Below are 22,641 nucleotides of genomic sequence, written 5' to 3'. Positions count from 1 at the left end.
ACTGCAGATACGACATTTTTGCGTGTAAATGTCCTATATGTTGAAGCCATGGATCATCATGTTAGTAAATCATTACATAGAGGACTGTCAGGACAACAAGTCAGCCAACACCATGTTCTCACAGTAAAGCTGGTTCTTTACTGTCACCCTCTCAACCCCTAGAGCACGTAGATGGGGATCTAGGCTGCCCTCACGGCTGTAAATAGCAAAACACCAGTTGGAAAAACCCTTTGTGTGTCTGTTCTCCTCTTCTCTTGTAAAAAATGTTCCGCCCGTTTGTCTCTTTCTTGTTCTTTCATGCCTCTTGGAAATTCCTGAGAGGATATGGTCTTTATCTGGACGAGGCATCAGCTAGGCTCATCCCCTTGCTCTATATGGTGTGTGTGTGTGTTTGTGTGTATGTGCGTGTGCATGTGTGCCTGTGTGTGCATGCGTGGTACGTGTGTGTGTGTGTGTGTGTCTCTTACTCCAAAAGGGACAGACTGGCCCCTCCAGCCCCTCCCCGTCCCACCCTACCCCCGGCCCCCCACCCGAAGAGCAGCGAGCCAGCCAGGCCAGCTGCTGGGTGATGAGATGGAGTGGGCCCTGGTGACAGGTCACATTATACGTGGGCGCTGACAGGTGTAATGGGGTCAACCCCGCTGTCAGGGCTCCGGAGTGCATGGGCACGTGTTTGACACACACGTGCGCATGCACGCACGCACGGACACAAGCATTTTTCCCATGCTTGGTGCTGACAATAAACTGTCACTCTGGCTGTGAACTACAGTAGTACTCAATCATCACTTTAATGCTTCTCATGAGAGATAACATCAGTACAATTACTAATTCAAACATTCATGCTTGTCCTCCCATGGCCTTGCTTGAAAATGGAGAACAGTAGTGAGTATCTACAGAACTTTCCATTCTACAGGCCTGCGTCCCAAAGGGCACCCTATTCTCTACATAGTGGACTACTTGTGACCAGAGCCCCATGGCCAAAAGTAGTGCACTATAAAGGAAATAGAGTGCCATTTGGGACACAACCACTGTAAAACTCTGCTGTGTCGACCCCACAGTAGAAGTGGGTTATTTCAACAGGAAGTGTAAAGCAGGGCTTCCTGTCTCTGGGTCTCTGAAGTCTCTCCAGTAGGAAACTCTATGGTCATCTCTCAGGAAGCTCCCAGTCAATATTTCCACCAGTGACATCCTCCTAGTCACTGGTGTATAGACATCCACACATCCCCTCCGCTGAGGAATGGCTTCCCTGTCCCTAAAGCACAATACTAAGACAATAGGACTTCTTATGTTGTCATCAAGTAGAAACCAGGAAGCCAGTGGAAAGGTTCCTTTTAACATAGTTCATTATGTTTAAGGGAAGCATTGAAATGAATACATGTCGTCGGGAATCAAGGTAAGACCCAGATGCAGACTGTCGAAGTAACAATGTTTATTGTGGCAACAGGGGCAGGCAAAGACAGGTCAAGGCAGGCAGGGGTCGAAAATCCAGGGTAAGGCAAAGGTACAGGACGGCAGGCGGACTCAGGGTCATGGACAGGCAGGGTTCAGTAATCCAGAGGTGGAGCAAAGGTACATGACGGCAGGCAGGCTCAGGGTCAGGCAGAGAGGTCAGGCGGGCGGGTACAGGGTCAGGACAGGCAAAGGTGAAAAACCAGGAGGACGAGGAAAGAGAGGCTGGGAAACGATAGGAGCTGACAGGAAAAACGCTGGTTAGCTTGACCGAACAAGACGAACTGGCAACAAACAGACAGAGAACACAGGTATAAATACACAGGGGATAATAGGGAAGATGGGCAACACCTGGAGGGGGTGGAGACAAGCACAAGGACAGGTGAAACAGATCAGGGCGTGACACATTTGACCGGGTAAAGACACTGTATGTAGCTCTGCCTGTTTGTAGTCAAATGAATTTTCAAGCAAGATGACTAACTTTCTTGTACCCTGCCCTTCAACATGAGTGTGCATATCTGGTCAGTATTTATGTTGGTCCATGTGTGTTTATAGATCACATCGCAGTCATGTGTCCCCACCCCATGTGTATCCCTGTCCCAGTACACTGTGTCTCCTCTCAGTGGTGGCCAAGACTGTGGGATGCGTCTCAAATTGTACCCTATTCCCTATATGCCCTGGGCTAAAGTAGTGCACTATCGAGGGTATATTGTGCCATTTGGGACAAACAGTGTCCTCTCTTTACCTCCCCTGGCGCCTCGTTCCCCTGCCTGGTCACAGCGGCCTGTCCTGTCACCGCCACCCGCCCGGTTAGCCCCTCTTCATTAATCAGGCTGTAAATGAAGTCGCAGGTTTATTAGTAAAACTGTCTCCTCCTCTCTTCAGCACAGCCTGCCTGGCCCTGCAGCATGCTGAGACACAGGGCGCATCCCAAAATGCATCTTATTCCCTATACATAGCACTGCCTGAGACCAGCGCCCCATGGCCAAAAGTAGTGCACTATATAGGGAATAGGGTGCCATTTGGGACACAGCCACACAGCTCCAAGTCCTCTAGCCTGCAGTCTGCTGACAAAGCTAAGCTAAGCTACGTTACGGTTACACACACCACCCCCCGTGTCTATCAGCCCACTGCTCCCTGCTCTGGTCCTCATTCCCAAGGATGTTACTGCAAAGCCTTGTACACGCTAGGAGCTTAGCTGTTCCATTAGGGGGTGTAGAGAAGTATTCCTCTAAAATTAAATTGGCTGAAAATATGTTAAATATCCCTGTATCTAGGTTCATATTACAGCCCAAATCAGTGTTGGTGTGTGCATACTTGTGTGTGTATACGTGCATGTGTGTGTGTAGATGTAACTGTACCATGCTGTCTGGGTGAGAGGTCATGACCCTGATTGCGTGTGACTGTCTGATCCCTGTTGAACCTGTCTCTGCTGTCTCTGCTGTCTTCCTAAGCCCTCCAGGCCCTCTGCAGACCGTCTTTCCCTCTCTTTTTCTCTCCCTCTCTTTAACTCTCTCTCTCTCTCCTTATTTCTCTAGTTCTCCTTCCCTTTTCTTCTTTTTCCCATTCTCTCCCAGTCCTATAAGTCCCTCTCTTTCTGTCCTTGTTTCACCCCCCCATTCGACCTCTCCTTCTGTCTCTTTCTCTCTCTCCTTCTCCATCTTTATGTCCCTCTTTCTCTCATTCTCTCTTGCTTTTTACCCGTTTCTCTCTGTTATTGCCTCTCTCTCTCTCGCCCTATCTCTCTCTCCCTCTCAGTCACTCACACAGTCACTCTGATCCTACCCCCTCCAGCCACCATTTGACATGTTCACAATGATGACAGCCCAGTCAACATCCCCCTGCTCACATGACATTTTCATCTTGCTGGTTGTGTTGTGCTATCACTAATGACCACCACACACACACACACACACACACACACACACACACACACACACACACACACACACACACACACACACACACACACACACACACACACACACACACACACACACACACACACACACACACACACACACACACACACGGTATGGGGGGATAAAGCACTGAGGTATTTGGTTATGTCAGTCTGATGTGCAGAGCAGCGTTTCAGCATGCCATGCAGGATTATATCAAACAGCTATAGTCCTCCTCTATGGAGGTCTCCATACAACACACACACTCTGTCCTGCAGGTAATTACATTTCCTGAATGACTTCCAACACACACATACCACATGACCCCAAATATTGATAAAGAGGTTCAAAGCTTTACTCTTACCAGACCTGGGGCTATTCAACTCTACTGAAGCAGAAAATACAGTATGTCTCTGCTATTGATGGTCTTGTTCATGTTACTTCTGTCATTTCATTTCTAACACACACTATGCATAATGCTCACGAGCACATGCACGCACGCACACACACACACACACACACACACACACACACACACACACACACACACACACACACACACACACACACACACACACACACACACACACACACACACACACACACACACACACACACACACACACACACACACACACACTGAAGGTGTGAAATTCATCAGTAACTAAGTAACACGTCACTTTGAGTTCACATGACAGGCAGCCAAGTCTTAATGTGAGGCCTGTCTTTCATTCTCCTCAGATCATCTCTCTCTCTCTCTCTTTCTCTCATTCTCACTCACTCTTTCTCCTGTCTTTCTGTCTGTCTGTCTCTGGCTCAATCTGGGAGTCTTTCCGGTCGGTCTGTCACAGTTTGCCAGAGGACAGGGCGGGCGGACAGGCTTTAATTAAACTCTGTTAGTGTGTGTGAGTGTGCGTGCGTGTGCACTTGTGTGCCTCCTAGCTCAGAGAGAAATCATCTCTCCCCTGACAGACTGTCCCATCCTGGCTTCTTCAGCCTGACAGCCTCCATGATGGTTACCATTCACATCTCTTCTCACATTACCTCATCATACGTACTTGTAAGGCCAGTTCCCTAGAAGCCTATTCCTGGACAAAAGAATTATCCATTGAGGATGTATATTTAGTCCAGAGTAGGCTTACTCTGGGTCCAGGAAACTGTCCCACAGTCTACAGTATGGAAGATAATTTGATTTAGAAACAAAACAGAAGATATTTAATCATATCTAAGAATTATGTAAAAGACTAATGTTATCCTATCACTGACAGCTGACAGGAAGTTAGATAAATGAATGTAGGGAAATGACAAACAGTGATGAATCAATGATTAAAAAACATGACATGAACATGTTGTAGAAGGATAGAGAAAAAAGGAAGAGTGGGAATGAGAGAGAGAGGGAGAGAGGAGAGAGAGAGGGGAGAAAGAGAGGGGAGAAAGAGAGGAGAGAGAGGGGAGAGAAAGAGAGAGAGAGAGAGAGAGAGAGAAAGAGTGGAGAGAGAGAGAGAGGAGAGAGAGGGGGGAGAGAGAGAAAGAGAACGAGAGAGGGGAAGGAAAGGCAGCTACACACAAAGCGGGACCTAGTAATTAAAAAAGCTGAGACAAGGCTTTCCCTGTAAGGTGGCCCCCCTCCCTCTCTCACTCTCTCCCTTGCTCCCTCTCCCTGCTTTCTTCCACCAACAGCGCGCACATTTTTAATCATATTGAAATTATTTATTTAAACGTCAGAGAACTGTCACCTCACTTCCTTTCATTTCTCAAAATGTTTGTGTTTTTTCTGGATGATAAATGCAGTTTCAGACAACCCCAATATGACAAATGAACTCTGGATTATAAGAGCCAGATGTCCCAGTGATGGAAACTGCCTTACGTCCCCCTCTCTTTCGCTCTCCCTCCCTCTCTCCATCTCTCTCTCTTCCTCCCTCTATCTCACTCCCCCAGGCTCTTCACTGTATAACTCTCCTATTCCTATGGCTTATTCACAAGGTTTTATTTCACCGTGTTCATTTTGGTCTTCTCTTCCCTAGAAGTGTGACCTGTCATGTAGACTTCCAATATACATTTCTTCACCTGTCCATAAATCATGTGTGAGGTTTTAACCCACACATGCCCTCTTTTTAGGTCTGCCTCTCTCCGTCACTCACCACCTCACCACCTAATTTATTCTCTTCATTCCTCCATCCAACTCAGTCGCTCCAACCATGATAGATTTCAATCCAACATTCACCTTTAATATGCAGCACATGAGCGAATGCCCAGAAAAGAGTAACCAAACACTAAAGCTAACAAACACAAAAAGGCAGCTTTCCACTCAAAAAGATCATTGTGCTTTCAAACAGTCAACATTGACTTGCTTTTTTACAGCCTTAATTCTATTACCACTTTTAGCTTTCTGCCATACTTTATTTCCTCATAAAGCCTGAATTTACAGATTAGAAATCGATAGAAAAATAGGAATTCTGCGCTCCCCACTCCAGTATAACTGCTGTAGGAGCGTGAGTGACAAATTGTTGTCCCTTCAGAAATTCCTTGAAAAAGCAAAGGGCCCTGCAGCAAGGCTGCCTGTGTGCCGCGCTGACACTTTGACAGTTTGCCATGACTGACGTCTGATCTGTACAAATTTCAGGACTAATAAATCTACCTGTCAGAGAGGGAGACTTGAAAGGGCCGCAGCCCCGCGGCACAGCTTTAACACAACTTGTGTTGATGAAATTCTGTAGGCTGGAGAATTATAGCTGTCAGAAAAACGCCCACATCAAACCTGAAGGCTTGGCGTTCTTTCTTTTCCCCCCTTTTTTTCCTCTGCTCTCTCAACACTCATATATTGCTCACTTGCCCCTCCCTCCCTTCCCTCACTCCCTCCCTCCAGCCTTTTCTATTTTCCTTCCTTCTGTTCCTTTTCAGAGCTGGGAAATGAAACATAGACTTCTTTCATGCTTTGGTAACTATTATTACATCACGTTGACACCCTCCATCCCCCTCCCATCAACATTTCCACTCATCCACTGTGGCTACTCTTCCTGTTCTTTCATCATACACTCTTACAAACAGAAAAAGGACATTAGTACACAGACAATAAGTCATAAAGGCTGGTGGGTGTGACATGGCTGCTATCTTTCTCTTACGAACGCTGGCATTGGTCCACGGTGGGAGGAGGTGTGCTCCCATTGGCTGACCTGTCTCTGGGTATCAGTCACCAGTCAGGGTTAAACGGGGTGGAAGGCGGGAACGTGCCACATGATTTCACAAGGAGGGGAACTTTATGCGTATGATTTTAATACCAAAAGGCTCATGAATCAACTAGGAATTCAACCCCTCACCCCTTCCCCCCCTCCCTACACTGCTCTCCTGCACAGTGCCTGGATGTAGATTTATTCTTGTTTATCTTTATTTTTGGACAGCGTTCTGCGTCCGCGTCTCCTTTAAACTCAGCAGAGGTATCTTGTGGGCTATAACTCGATTGTGTTTGGACACTACTTTACCGGTGCTCATTTTCCTGTAAACCATTGAAGGGGGGGGGGGGCATATTTGCATTCTTCAAAGGCCGGTGTTAAAAGTTCATAGGTGTCTATGTGAAGAATGGGGGCCTGGCCTCTCCATTTAAATGTCAAAAGACACACACATTTTTGCATTTGCCTGGAAAGGCCCGGCTGAGTGATCAGTCATTGACAGGCACCACAGAGGATCTGCCAGCACAACACTCTGTTTTATCATTCAAATGCTACACAATAAATGGAGAAACCCCCATTGGCAATAGATTTGATTTATGACTGAACGATGGGTGCAGTATGTCACGTCTTGTGTTTCACACCAACCTCTATTGCAGCTGGGGACGAGGGAATAGAAACACATAAAAAGACATGAGAAAATATGACCGGGTTGAATTACTGTACGTCACCAAGTCTCAAATACCCAAGTACTATGTCTGCAATAGTTCCATCACATCATCAAATGCACAAGTCTTCCTTCCTTCCTATCGTCACCACACCAGTCTTAGATCCGAGATGGGTGACTAAGCAGCTGAGACAGCACGACCGATTCTGCATTTATTAACCCCACCTTGCTTAAACATCATCAGCATCCATTTACACTATACAACCCAACCAACCAACACTGTGCCAATCCATCAGCCAGCTTGTCAGTCATAGTGTCTGTGGTGGGAATCAGCCTGCCCCTGACTGACAGGCTCTGTGATCTCTCTCAAGAGCTGCTGGGTAGACAAAAAGGCCCTGGATGCAGTAGTAATTGGCATGATAAAGACGTCCCACTAAAAGCAGCACTGTCAGTCAATGAGTCTGTGACTAATGAATCAATAGGAACACAACCAGCCACGCCAGTTAGCCACAGGACATGAGAAAGAAGTTATACTATAAGGGGTTTAAACAGTAACTAGTCAGTAACCATTCACAGGCCTGGATCAAGTTTAGTCTCCCATGATGATTGGTGGATGAAAGCTGGCCTGTCTAAACTAACAAACAGGCTCCAGGCCTGAGGTTCCTTCACCTCACTCTCACCCCTCTCCCCGTACCCGTGCCCTGACCCACCACCATCTCTGCGGAGGTCAGCCGAATCGCTCCTTTGCCCCCGTTACTCACTCGCACACACTCGCGCACAGACACACACACACACCTGTTTCTCATTTCTCACTTTTCACTTTCAATCTGTGGCGTGGGTGGGATGGTATCTGTCTGTTGGAGCGCGTGGTAGAGAGACAGGGTGGAGAGAGGAGACAGAGAGCTCTGTAGCGAACTTGAAACAAATATGAATTACTGTCCAGTACGATCTAGTGTAAGCCACGTTGAATTGTCTTTGAAATGCAGATACGGTACAGTATTGTGTTCCTCAACGGCTAGTGAACTGACGCTTCCTTCCTTTACATTGTGTATTTCATCTGACAAAATGTTTGCCTCGATATTTGTCTTTTCAGACTTTTGCGTAAGCAGAGAACGAGCTATCATAACCGACTATCCCTCAACTTTTACACTGTTCGCTAAGATTCTTTGTAAACAATTTAACAACAGACTTTCAGCATGCTTATAGAGAAGTGCACTCTACATGTACTGCACGGACACAAATGATTTCAGTGCAGCCTTTGATATTATTGGCCATGACCTGTTGTTGAGAAAGTGTATGTGTTATCGCTTTAAAACCTCTCCCATATCGTGTATTTCAGAGCAATCTATATATTAGAACACAGAGGGTTTTCTTTCTTTTTCTCTCTTTCTTTCTTTCTCTCTTTCTTTCTTTCTTTCTCTCTCTCTCTCGGAGGACCTGAGCCCTAGGACCATGCCTCAGGACTACCTGGCTTGATGACTCCTTGCTGTCCCCAGTCCACCTGGCCATGCTGCTGCTCCAGTTTCCACTGTTCTGCCTACGGCTATGGAACCCTGACCTGTTCACCGGACGTGCTACCTGTCCTAGACCTGCTGTTTTCAACTCTCTAGAGACAGCAGGAGCAGTAGAGATACTCTGAATGATCGGCTATGAAAAGCCAACTGACATTTACTCCTGAGGTGCTGACCTGTTGCACCCTTGACAACCACTGTGATTATTATTATTTGACCCTGCTGGTCATCTATGAACATTTGAACATCTTGGCCATGTTCTGTTATAATCTCCACCCGGCACAGCCAGAAGAGGACTAGCCACCCCTCATAGCCTGGTTCCACTCTAGGTTTCTTCCTAGGTTCTTGCCTTTCTAGGGAGTTTTTCCTAGCCACCGTGCTTCTACACCTGCATTGCTTGCTGTTCGGGGTTTTAGGCTGGGTTTCTGTACAGCACTTTGTGACATCAGCTGATGTAAGAAGGGCTTTATAAATACATTTGATTTTATTTGATTAATGGAAGCTCTCTAATGTTAAACATGTAAAGAGTGGTGTATCTCAGGGCAGCTCTCTTGGCCCTCTACTCTTTTCAATGGCCTGCCACTGGCATTAAACAAAGTCTGTGTGTCCATATATGCTGATGATTCAACACTATATGGACCAGCAACCACAGCTAATGAAATCACTGCAAACCCAAACAAATATTTGCAGTCAGATTTATAATGGGTCTAAACCTAAGCATCGTATTTGGTACAATTCATTCCCTAAGTTCTAGACCCCAGTGGAATCTAGTAAGGAATGCTGTGGCTGTTGAACAAGTTGAAGAGACTAAATTACTTGGTGTTACCTTAGATTGTAAACTGTCACGGCCAAAGCATAGAGATTCAATGGTTGTAAAGATGGGGAGAGTTCTGTCCGCTTTTTTGATACCACACTCCACAAAGCAAGTCCTGCAGGGTCTAGTTTTAACTTATCTGGATTATTGTCTAGTCATATGGTTGAGTGCTGCAAAGAAGGACCTAGTTAAACTGCACTTGGCCCAGAATAGAGCGGCACGACTTGCTCTTCACTGCATGTCAGTTTCTCTTGGCTAAGAGCTGAGGAAAGACTGATTGCATCACTTCTTTTTCTATAAAAAAAATTAAGGTGTTGGAAATTCCAAATTGTTTGCATAGTCAAATTACACACAGCACTGACACACACACTTACCTCACCAGGCATGCCACCAGGGGTCTTTTCACAGTCCCCAGGTCCAGAACAAATTAAAGGAAATGTACAGTTTCAGTTTATACAGAGCCATGAGTGCATGGAACTCACCTTCCATCTCATATAGTGGAAGTGAACAGCAAACCTGGTTAAAAAAATAAAAAATAAAGCGCACCTCTTGGCAAAACATTTCTCCCCCATGTGACCTACTTTTTGTGTGTATGTAGTGGCATGTATGTGTAACTGATAGACACTATACAGTGGCTTGCGAAAGTATTCACCCCCTTGGCATTTTTCCTATTTTGTTGCCTTACAACCTGGAATTAAAATAGATGTTTAGGGGGGGGGGGTGTATTATTTGATTTACACAACATGCCTACCACTTTGAAGATGCTAAATATTTTTTATTGTGAAACAAACAAGAAATAAGACAAAAAAACAGAAAACTTGAGTGTGCATAACTATTCACCCCCCCAAAGTCAAACCTTTGTAGAGCCACCTTCTGCAGCAATTACAGCTGCAAGTCTATTGGGGTATGTCTCTATAAGCTTGGCACATCTAGCCACTGGGATTTTTGCCCATTCTTCAAGACAAAACTGCTCTAGCTGCTTCAAGTTGGATGGGTTCCGCTGGTGTACAGCAATCTTTAAGTCATACCACATATTCTCAATTGGATTGAGGTCTGGGCTTTGACTAGGCCATTCCAAGACATTTAAATGTTTCCCCTTAAACCACTCGAGTGCTGCTTTAGCAGTATGTTCAGGGTCATTGTCCCGCTGGAAGGTGAACCTCCGTCCCAGTCTCAAATCTCTGGAAGACTAAAACAGGTTTCCCTCAAGAATTTACATGTATTTATTCTGACCGGTTTCCCAGTCCCTGCCGATGAAAAACATCCCCACACCATGATGCTGCCACCACCATGCTTCTGGATGGTATTCTCGGGGTGATGAGAGGTATTAGGTTTGCGCCAGACATAGCGTTTTCCTTGATGGCCAAAAAGCAAAATTTTGACCAGAGTACCTTCCATATGTTTGGGGAATCTCCCACATGCCTTTTGGCGAACACCAAACATGTTTGCTTATTTTTTTCTTTAAGCAATGGCTTTTTCTGGACACTTTTCCGTATAGCCCAGCTCTGTGGATTGTACGGCTTAAAGTGGTCCTATGGACAGATACTCCAATCCCACTTTATCTCTGGTCTCTTTGTTGCCTCTCTGGTTAATGCCCTCCTTGCCTGGTCCGTGAGTTTTGGTGGGTGGCCCTCTCCTGGCAGGATTGTTGTGGTGCCATATTCTTTCCATTTTATAATAATGGATTTAATGGTGCTCTGTAGGATGTTCAAAGTTTCTGTTATTTTTTTATAACCCAACCCTGATCTGTACTTCTCCACAACTTTGTCCATGACCTGGAATAATGCCAAGGGGGTGAATACTTTTGCAAGGCACTGTATGTTAATGTTTTTAAATGTACGTAAAATGTACGTATTTTGTCTGTAATGTATTTTTCGTTATGTGTTGGACCTCAATAAGACTGGCTGTCGCCATTGGTGTCGGCTAATGGGGATCCTAATCAAATAAAATAAAATAACTATTCTTTATCGCTACATAACAGCCATTTTGACTGAAAAGGAAAGATGTAGGCTGATGAACCTTTACTCAGACATTATACAGTTGAAGTCGAAAGTTTACATACACCTTAGCCAAATACATTTAAACTCAGTTTTTCACAATTCCTGACATTTAATCCTAGTAAAAATCCCTCTGTTTTACGTCAGTTAGGATCACCACTTCATTTTAAGAATGTGAAATGTCAGAATAATAGTAGAGGGAATGACTTATTTCAGCTTTCTTTATTTCATCACAGTCCCAGTGGGTCAGAAGTTTACATACACTCAATTAGTATTTCGTAGCATTGCCTTTAAATTGCTTAATTTGGGTCAAACGTTTTGGGTAGCTTCCCACAATAAGTTGGTGAATTTTGGCCCATTCCTCCTGACAGAGCTGGTGTAACTGAGTCAGGTTGGTAGGCCTCCTTGCTCGCACACGCGTTTTCAGTTCTGCCCACAAATTTCCTATAGGATTGAGGTCAGGGCTTTGTGATGGCCACTCCAATACCTTGACTTTTTGCCATTTTGCCACAACTTTAGAAGTATGCTTGGGGTCATTGTCCATTTGGAAGACTCATTTGCGACCAAGCATTAACTTCCTGACTGATGTCTTGAGATGTTGCTTCAATATATCCACATAATTTTCCTCCCTCATGATGCCATCTATTTTGTGAAGTGCACCAGTCCCTCCTGCAGCAAAGCACCTCCAAAACATGATGCTGCCACCCCCGTGCTTCACAGTTGGGATGGTGTTCTTTGGCTTGCAAGCCTCCTACCTTTTTCCTCCAAACATAACGACGTTCATTATGGCCAAACAGTTCTATTTTTGTTTCATCAGACTAGAGGACATTTCTCCCAAAGGTACGATCTTTGTCCCCATGTACAGTTGCAATCCGTAGTCTGGCATTTTTATGGCGGGTTTGGAGCAGTGGCTTCTTCCTTGCTGAGGGCCTTTCAGGTTATGTTGATATAGGACTCATTTTACTGTGGATATAGATACGTTTGTACCTGCCTCCAGCATCTTCACAAGGTCCTTTGCTGTTGTTCTGGGATTGATTTGCACTTTTCGCCACAAAGTATGTTCATCTCTAGGAGACAGAATGCGTCTCCTTCCTGAGCGGTATGACGGCTGCGTGGTCCCATGGTGTTTATACTTGCAGTCAACTTAGTGTATATAAACTTCTGATCCACTGGAATTGTGATACAGTGAATTATAAGTGAAATAATCTGTCTGTAAACAATTGTTGGAAAAATTACTTGTGTCATGCACAAAGTAGATATCCTAACCGACTTGCCAAAAGTATAGTTTGTTAACAAGAAATTTGTGGAGTGGTTGAAAAACAAGTTTTAATGACTCCAACCTAAGTGTATGCAAACTTCCGACTTCAACTGTAAATGCTTAAACAAGTAATAAAGCATTATACCTACACTTTAAGTAAACTGTTACCGAAGATTCATTTTTTCTGAGGTTAGCTGATCAGTTCAGTGGGTTATAAAAGCTCCTAACTCTCCTGTCCTAGCTGTCAACCTGTTATGTAGGTTACTGAGTGTCTCCTCTCCAATCCAGATGCCCTCCCAGTGACCTTTCCTTTGTCCCCTCTCCACCAGGCCTGCCTCCTCAGACACCTACCTCTCCCTCCACCTCTCCTGCTGCCCTCTATCCCCTGTGTGTGTGTGTGTGTGTGTGTGTGTGTGTGTGTGTGTGTGTGTGTGTGTGTGTGTGTGTGTGTGTGTGTGTGTGTGTGTGTGTGTGTGTGTGTGTGTGTGTGTGTGTGTGTGTGTGTGTGTGTGTGTGTGTGTGTGTGTGTGTGTGCATCCTGGCCCCTTCAACAGGAGAGCAGGCCAGGGGGGCCTCCCACACCCTGAAAGAAGAAAAAGACGGACCCCCACGCAGCGTGTAAGGTTCTCTCTCATACATTACACACACATACACACACACACCTCTGTCGACCCGCCCAGCCCTTCATTCGTTATTCATTATTCATCAGGCAGATCAAAGGGTGGCCCCAGGAGCTGAAAGGACCCTGACAGGTTGGAGTCCATCCTCTGTTTGACAGGCCATTGCTCATCTTCAACTGACACATGCAAGGCAAGGGCATACTTGGAAACGTACTCTTTCTCTTTGCATTCTAGTTGTTAGTTGTTACAAAAAACGTTAACAATGCATGTGTCATGTGGTTGCTTCAGTCTCCTTGTTATCAAACCGCTCTGATCTGGTTTCACTTATCTGACTTATCTGCTAAATGGCTGAAATCGATCACCACATCTGGAGGTAACATTATTGGAACTTTTAATGTGCCAAAATGGAGACAAAATCTGTCATTAATCTTACAAAAATCAGATAATACCTAGACAGAACCAAACCAACGTACTCCCTTTTCAAACGTTTTCTATCTCAACTATGATTTAAGAAGGTACATTTCAAAAAGAGAGAACAACCAAGAACTGTGCAGAAGAAAGCCATCCTCCTGCTAGCTAGCGGAGGTGCAGGCTCATGAGAGAGTTAAGGCCTCCACATGCTTCGGTTTTGTCTTGAGACGTCGTAGACAGTAACTTCCTCAAAATTGTCAGAATGAATCTAAGAAATCGGTCTTTGCCAAGGAGATCTTAGTCCCGCGATACATTTACATCTAACTAATGTCTGGTGCAGTATTTCTCAAGTGAAGGAATGTGCATGGAAATGAGTTGTCTGTCGTTGAATGACAATAAACACTTACTTACTGTTGACCAATGACCGACGAAAGGGCGTAGACTGTTTAATATCTATGCATTGTCACTTTTCCCCTACCTACATGTACAAATTACCTCAACTAACCTGTACCTCTGCACATTGACTTGGTACCGGTACCCCCTGTATATAGCCTCATTACTGTTATTTTATTGTTTAACCTGTTGGGGATGGGGGCGCTGTTTAGACTATTTATGCTAATGTGGCTAATTTTTTAAACGGCTTCCCACAAAATCCTTGATCGTACAATATGCATATTATTATTATTATTGGATAGAAAACAGTCTATAGTTTCTATAGGAGTTGAAATTTTGTCTCTAAGTGGAACAGAGCCCATTCTACAGCAATTTCCCTGACATGGAGTCAGATTTGAGAAATGTTGGCCACTTTTCTGAAGTCAGTTAAAAGGGCACTGTCGTTGCTATGACTATACGGACACTTCTTACGTCTTCCCCTGGATGCCTTTACGTGATGACGATTCCAACGGGGTCGATTGCTCGTTCACAGGCCCTACAAATGAAAAAAACCTTTAGCTAGCAAGTCTTTTCTTGCTGCGTAACGCGCGTGGAAGACACCGACCCTCTCCTGTTCCAAGCGTTAGTTTAGCCTGTTATATTTCTCCGGTCATCTTTTCACTCGTTATAGGAGTTACAAACATCATAAAGTAGTTAATTTAAAGCGTTTTATAGCAATTTATATCCGTTTAGTGCGATTTTGGGACATTTATTTTTGCAACGATGTGAAAAGTTGGGCACGCTTTTCAGTTCATCCCGAACGTAGTTGACATTTCCACATGGCAAGAGGACAGCTTTCCACCAAAAGACGATTTCTCCCAAGAAAGGATCCTTTGCCCAAGATACTGATGGAAGAACAGCTCAAGGTAGGACATTTTTATTATGATAAATCGTGTTTCTGTCGAAACATTTTAGTGGCTTAGGACGCCATGTTTTTTGACGTAGCTTCGCTTGGCGCAAACTGTATTGAAAAGTAAGGATAAATTAAAAAATGTAATAACGCAATTGTATTAAGAATTAAATTGTCTATCAATCCCTGTCCACCCTATATTTTTTAGTCACGTTTATGAGTATTTATGTATAAGAGTAGATCACTGTCTAAGTGGCGCAAGGACAAATTCTGACCAGCTGAGTTACATTTCACATTGTCTAACCATGATTTTGGTGGCTAAATATAAACATTTTCGATCAAACTGTATATGCATGTTGTAATGTGATGTTACAGGAGTGTCATCGGAAGAATTCTGAGAAGGTTAGTGAAAAAATTAATATCTTTTGGCGATGTTGACTTTTATCGCTCACTTTGGCTAGAATCAATGCTGGGCTGCTAATTGCTATGTGCTAAGCTAATATAACGATTTATTGTGTTTTCGCTGTAAGACACTTAGAAAATCTGAAATATTGTCTGTATTCACAGGATCTGTGTCTTTCGATTCGTGTATGCTGTGTATTTTTACGAAATGTTTGATGATTAGTAGTTAGGTAAACACGTTGCTCATTGTAATTATTCTAGTCCATTTGTGATGGTGGGTGCAATTGTAAACTATGCCATCTACCTGAAATATGCACTTTTTTCTAACAAAACCTATCCCATACCATAAATATGTTATCAGACTGTCATCTAATGAGTTTTTTTGTTGGTTAGGGGCTATAAATATCTTAGTTTAGCCGAATTGGTGATGGCTACTGGTGTTGGTGGACAAATAAAAGATGGTGGATTATGCTAATGTGTTTTTAGGTAATAGATGTACATCTTTACATATTGTGTCTTCCCTGTAAAACATTTTAAAAATCGGAAATGTTGACTGGATTCACAAGATCTGTGTCTTTCATTAGCTGTATTGGACTTTAATGTGTGAAAGTTAAATATTTTAAAAATATATTTCTTTTGAATTTCGCGGCACTGGTTTTTCAGTGGGGGGGGGGGGGGTGTGCCGCTAGCGCCACGCTGATCCTAGACAGGTTAACTTTTTGAAATGTTTTATTTTGAACTTTAGTTTACTTAGTACAATGTTTTTTTACTCTATTTTCTTAAAGCTGAATTGTTGGTTAAGGGATTGTAAGTAAGCATTTCACGGTAAGGTCTACACCTATCTGGCGCATGTGACACATTTAAAAAAGAAAATTGTTTTTGACTACGACTCCCAAACTTCAGCTTGCCTCAAGAAAAAATGTGTAGTGTGCACGAACAGCCGAAAACCCTTGCTGAAGACCAAAACGAACAAAAATGTCACAAAATTTCGTCATAATATATGCACATACTGTTCCGAACTGTTTCGGATGGGAAGAATACGGAGGCATTTACTTGTTTTTGGTGGGTGCGGTGTGCCCCCCCCTGGCCTGGCTGAGGTGACCCTTTCACTGCTTGACTGAACGCCTCTCCTCTCCTCCCTCCTCTCCCCTCCTCTCCTCTCCTGCTGCACAGGAGGCATCAATTACTCGGCAGTACCCGTGTCACAGCACTGTAATTAATGGCCTCTCCCCTCCCCGCATGGCCAGCAATCTGCCATGGGGCCTGGCCTCACCGTGAACTGCACAGGAATTCAGCCCTCTCACACACACACACACACACACACACACACACACACACACACACACACACACACACACACACACACACACACACACACACACACACACACACACACACACACACACACACACACACACACACACACACACACACACACACACACACAGACAGACAGACACAGGTGCTCATGGAAATACACACACAGGCACATAGTGTACAAAACATTAGGAACACCTTCCTAATATTCAGCTGCACCACCTTTTGCCCTCATAACAGCCTTAATTCAATGGGGCATGGACAACAACGTGTCGAAGGCATTCCACGGGGATGCTGGCCCATGTTGACTCCAATGCTTTCCACAATTGTGTAAAGTTGGCTGGATGTCCTTTGGGTGGTGGATCATTCTTGATAGACATGGGAAACTGTTGAGTGTGAAAAACCCAGCACCGTTGCAGTTCTTGACACATTCAAACCGGTGCACCTGGCACCTTCTACCATACCCCGCTCAAAGGCACTTAAATATTTTGTCTTGCCCTTTCACACTCTGAATGGCACACATACACAATCCATGTCTCAATTGTCTCAAGGCTTAAACATCCTTCTTTAACCTGTCTCCTCCCCTTCATCTACACTGATTGAAGTGGATTTAACAAGTGACATCAATAAGGGAGCATAGCTTTCACCTAGATTGACCTGGTCAGCCTATGTCATGGAAAGAGCAGGTGTCCTAATGTTTTGTACACAGGCAGTTAGACACACACACCACCATGGGTCTTTTCACAAACCCCAGGTCCAGAACAAATTCAAGGAAATGTACAGCGTGTTGTTCCATGCTTCCAGTCCTTCCATTTGTCCATCCCATAGACAGACATAAGCAAGAGGTCTGCCAGGTCACAAGCTCACCAGATTCCTCTTTTCCACACACACACACAAAATGTAAACCTAACTTAAGTTGCTCTTACTTCAACAAGGAAATGGCACCTTCTTCCCTATATAGTGCACTACTTTCTGACCAGGGCCCATAGGGCTCTGGTCAAAAGTAATGCACTATATTGTGAAAAGGGTGCTATTGGGATGCACACTCTCTGTAATGAACATGAGGGGAGACAGAGAGCTGGTTTCAAGCGCAGGGCGCAGCAGGTGTTTATTGCAAAGGACCACAGGAGGAGGCAGGTAGCTGGGTCCAGGGGCAGGCAGAAGGTCGTACATAGGGGGTCCAAAAGGACAACAGTACAGGGAGGGAAAAGGCTAGTAACGTAGTCCGGGAGATCAGGCAATAGGTAGATAACTGGAAATCTGAGTACAGGCAGAGAATAGGCAAAAGGTGTCGTTAGTGAGACAGGCAAAAACTATCATACATGGTAGGAGTAAATCACAGGAAAAACAGAGCTCCGAAAGAAGTGTGTCACAAAACAAACAATAGCTCACAGTGATGAGGTGCAAAGAACTGAACTAAATAGTGAGTGATAATGACATACAGGTGTGTGAACAGGTGGTTAGAATACAGGTGATTGGGATCTGGAGAGTGAGCTGCGTTCAGGGGATCTATGTGTTTGAGAGTGTGAGCTGGAAAGTGGTATAGAAAGTGAGCTGCATTCAGGGGATCTACATGTTTGAGAGTGTGAGTTGGAAGCAGACGTTACACTCTCCCTGTTTAAAAGAGCCAAAACACTCACTACTACTGTATCCTTTGGCTAACCAGCCCTGTGGGGACTATCCTTTGGCTAACCAGCCCTGTGGGGACTATCATTTGGCTAACCAGCCCTGTGGGGACTATCCTTTGGCTAACCTGCTCTGAGGGGACTATCATTTGGCTAACCAGCCCTGTGGGGACTATCCTTTGGCTAACCAGCCCTGTGGGGACTATCCTTTGGCTAACCAGCCCTGTGGGGACTATCCTTTGGCTAACCAGCCCTGTGGGGACTATCCTTTGGCTAACCAGCCCTGTGGGGACTATCCTTTGGCTAACCAGCCCTGAGGGGACTATCATTTGGCTAACCTGCTCTGAGGGGACTATCATTTGGCTAACCAGCCCTGTGGGGACTATCCTTTGGCTAACCAGCCCTGAGGGGACTATCATTTGGCTAACCTGCTCTGAGGGGACTATCATTTGGCTAACCAGCCCTGTGGGGACTCAATACTTTCAGCTACTAAGTTTCCCCTCACACACTGTATCCTGTTGACTTTCAAACTCTCTGTAATTCTTTATTTTGCAGACATTAATAAAATGCAACTCACAGTGCCTTCCCTTCTTCCCTCAGTTCCTGCCTGACTCTCTTTCAGGGAGGGGAGGAGTGGGAGCAGACATATACAGAGAGGCAGAGAGGCTATGAAATACATGTGAGTAGATACATGACGCAGAACAATTCCAATATAACCCGAGCTAAAGATAAAACTCATATTTTTCCGTCAAACACACACGGTGACATTTGGACCACCTCATATGTGTATGAAGTGCAAACAAAAAGTAACAGGGGGATTTTTTCTTTCACGAGTTTGAAGCGAGTGAATAAAATAGTGATTTGTTGAGTTACGGCTTTGGGGTGGAAAAGGGAGAGTGGTAGATGTGACATTTTGACCATTAGACCGTGCTCTGCAAAATATTATTTTTATTAATGTGAACAGGAATTGGCTTCTCCTACAACACTCTGGAGGATTAAAACAAATAGGCCCATGAAAGCCTCAGGCATGGAAATAAATAAATAAATACCAACGCTGCCATATTTCATTTTACAGTCACCTCCCAGAGCTATGGGCCTCTGTGTTCAATAGCCAAGCCAAACATTTGGAAGTTTGCAAAGTCATAAATTAATGGCTTGACAGTCAAACTAATTTGTCAAATCTCGCTTGCTTTTTTCCCAGTCTTTTAAATTCATTACAGCAGTTTTTCTTTCTTAGAAAAAAGAAGGGGACTCGGCTCCAGAAATGTGGTGGTCATATTTTATTTTCCCAGTTACACAGCGGTTCATTCTGAGAGTTTGTCTGAAACTAATACACAAAGTTGTGTCCCTATATGAAGGAAAAGTGTGAGGTTTTGCCAAGAACTGTAAAAAACTCTATCCATTAATCGGTTTGGATTACACACCAGGCAGTAAATGAATTTCCTAGCAGGCACGATGAATCAAAACAGATCAGATTGCTGATTGTCAAGGATCTGGTCTGGTCCAAACCAAGAGTAAGCCTAAACTCCACAGGACAATTTTTTTGCAGGCTTGCAGATAATGAGATGTCTGATGTTTTTTAATGTGATTCTTTTGGAGGTTGTGTTGAGTAATTATTGCCAAATTAAAGGGACAATCTGAAATTGATACATACACTTTTTTACTTTTAAATGAATTATATCTTCCCATTGATTCTTGACAAATATAAGTTATAAATGTCTCATAAGCTTGTTTTACTCTGATAATCACTACTACAACTAATTCAACATCATCATCAACAACAACAACAACAACTGTGGCTCAGTTGGTAGAGCATGGTGCTAGCAATGCCAGGGCTGTGGGTTCGATTCCCACAGTGGACAAGTGTGAACAAAATATACACTGAGTGTACAAAACATTAGGAACACCTGCTCTTTTCATGACATAGACTGACCAGGGAAATGCAGTTGAAAGCTATGGTCCTTTATTGACATCACTTGTTAAATCCACCTCTATCAGTGTAGATGAAGGGGAGGAGACAGATTGAGACATGGATTGTGTATGTGTGTCATTCAGAGGGTGAATTGTCAAGACAAAATATTTAAGTACCTTTGAACAGGGTATGGTAGTAAGTGCCAGGTGCACCAGATTGAGTGTGTCAAGAACTGCAACGCTGCTGGGTTTTTCCACACTCAACAATTTCCTGTGTGTATCAAGAACGGTCCACCAGCCAACTTGACACAACGGTGGGAGGCATCCGATACATGTCATGCTTAGGCAAATGGGCCAGCATCCCTGTGGAACGCTTTCGACACCTTGTAGTCTCTATTGAATTAAGGCTGTTCTGAGGGCGAAAGGGGTACAACTCAATATTAGGAAGGTGTTCCTAATGCTTTGTACACTCAGTGTATGTATCCACTACGTTAGGTTGCTCTGGATAAGAGTGTCTGCTAAATGACTAAAATGTAAATGTAACTGTAACAACAACAACAGTCATCTTCTACTTCCTTGTTTGAACGATATGTTGCCATTGAGAAGATGTTGCCGAACATGCTAGTTCAGCAGAGCCAGTAAATCCAGATGGACGAACAAATGTCTTGTTAAACCACATGCAGAGAGAGTGAGCTGCTCTACTGCTAAATCAATGATCAGTTGTAACAGAGGGCAGGGGGTTCAAAAGGCTGATCTCAACCCCTCGCCTCTAGTGAGCTCTCTCCCTTGTTCCTCTCGTTATGTATGCATATTAAAAGGACACACTGATAGTCTGAGCAGACACACTGTCACTCCCAGGGTCACAGATACTGCACGCTCCTCACCCTCACCCTCATCCTCATCCTCCTTCTTTTCTGTCTCTCCTACTCCTCTCTCTCAATCCTCTCATTCTGGGCCAAACACATGCCAGCTCTCATCTCTCATCGGAGGCTTTGAAGAGCCAAACATGGAGATCCATTTTCCCTCCCCACCCACGTGTGTCTCTCATCTGGGGATTCAGTTGTCTAGGCCCCCTTCCTACCCAACCTCCCTCCATGGCTCAGCAAGCAGAGCGAAGCGGAGAGCGAAGCGGAGAGCGATTCACCCAACCAAACAGAGGATGTGTCCCAAATGGAACACTGTAAGGTGCACTACTTTTGACCAAAAGTAGTGCACTGTACAGGGAATAACGTTCCATTTGGGACAAAGCCACAGCAGCCACACGAGCATGAAATCCACCAAGCCTCCCTCTAATGCCTCCTCTAATTTATGTGTCTCCGATACATGTCATGCTTAGGCAAAACAAACGTCCCTTTGTCACTGACAGCTTCCTTTGATCAGGATGAATCACATTCACTGTCTCACTGGAATATCTGCCCTGCACTGCTTCTGGTTTCCTGTGCAAGCATTTCCCCTCCTTTCCTCCTACCCTTGCCACAATAGTGCCAAAACCTCTCCCTTTTCTCTCACACACACATACAGACACACACAAAAATGCTCGCACACAGACACACACATGCATACGTGCAAGCACGCACACACACACGCACACACACAAACACACCTCTCTTCTCAGCTTTCCGTGAACTCCTGAACCCAGGCTGCTACCTACAGGCCCTCATCTTTGGGCCTATTCTCAGATTATGAGAAAATACCCTTGGCTAGACCTTTTGCTGTAAATTAAACGTCCGAACTTGTCAAGTCCCGACCGTTACCTCTGGGCGTAGCGCACGACACTCGCCCGACAATTGCCCCCTTCCAAGCAGGGCAGTGTTAACAGAGTTGTCACGTTGAGCCAAAACCTCATACAGTTAAAATTGTAATAGCAGAGCAATATCTTTGAAACAGCTTAAATGTATATTGACATTTTCCTTATATTTTTACATTCTGACAGTGTTGCCTAGTTTAAAGAGAGACTGCCACTAAAAAGCAACTTATCCCTTTCGAAAATCGATATGAGTCAGAAACATGTATTCTTATGTCAAAATTGACAACAATGTGTAAATAGGATCCTTTTGGTTATAAAGTCCGTCTCATCTTAAACGGAGTTTAGAACCTACGTGCGTTACAACGAGTAAATGGAAGGTTGGGTTTGGATTACAATTACGTCAATTAATCAAGCCCCCTTCTGCCAAGCGCAATGTGAAAATCACCCCTCCGCTTCACTTCATTGAAATGGGCTCCGTTGTTTCATCACCCCAATGCGTTCAAATGATCACTTGCCCTATACAGATTGACCATGCCTCCACAGCCAAAGTTCTATGGTTTGCATG

Source organism: Salvelinus fontinalis, chromosome 4, assembly GCF_029448725.1.
Source record: "Salvelinus fontinalis isolate EN_2023a chromosome 4, ASM2944872v1, whole genome shotgun sequence".
Lineage (NCBI taxonomy): Eukaryota > Metazoa > Chordata > Actinopteri > Salmoniformes > Salmonidae > Salvelinus > Salvelinus fontinalis.
This window is presented reverse-complemented; position numbering follows the sequence as displayed.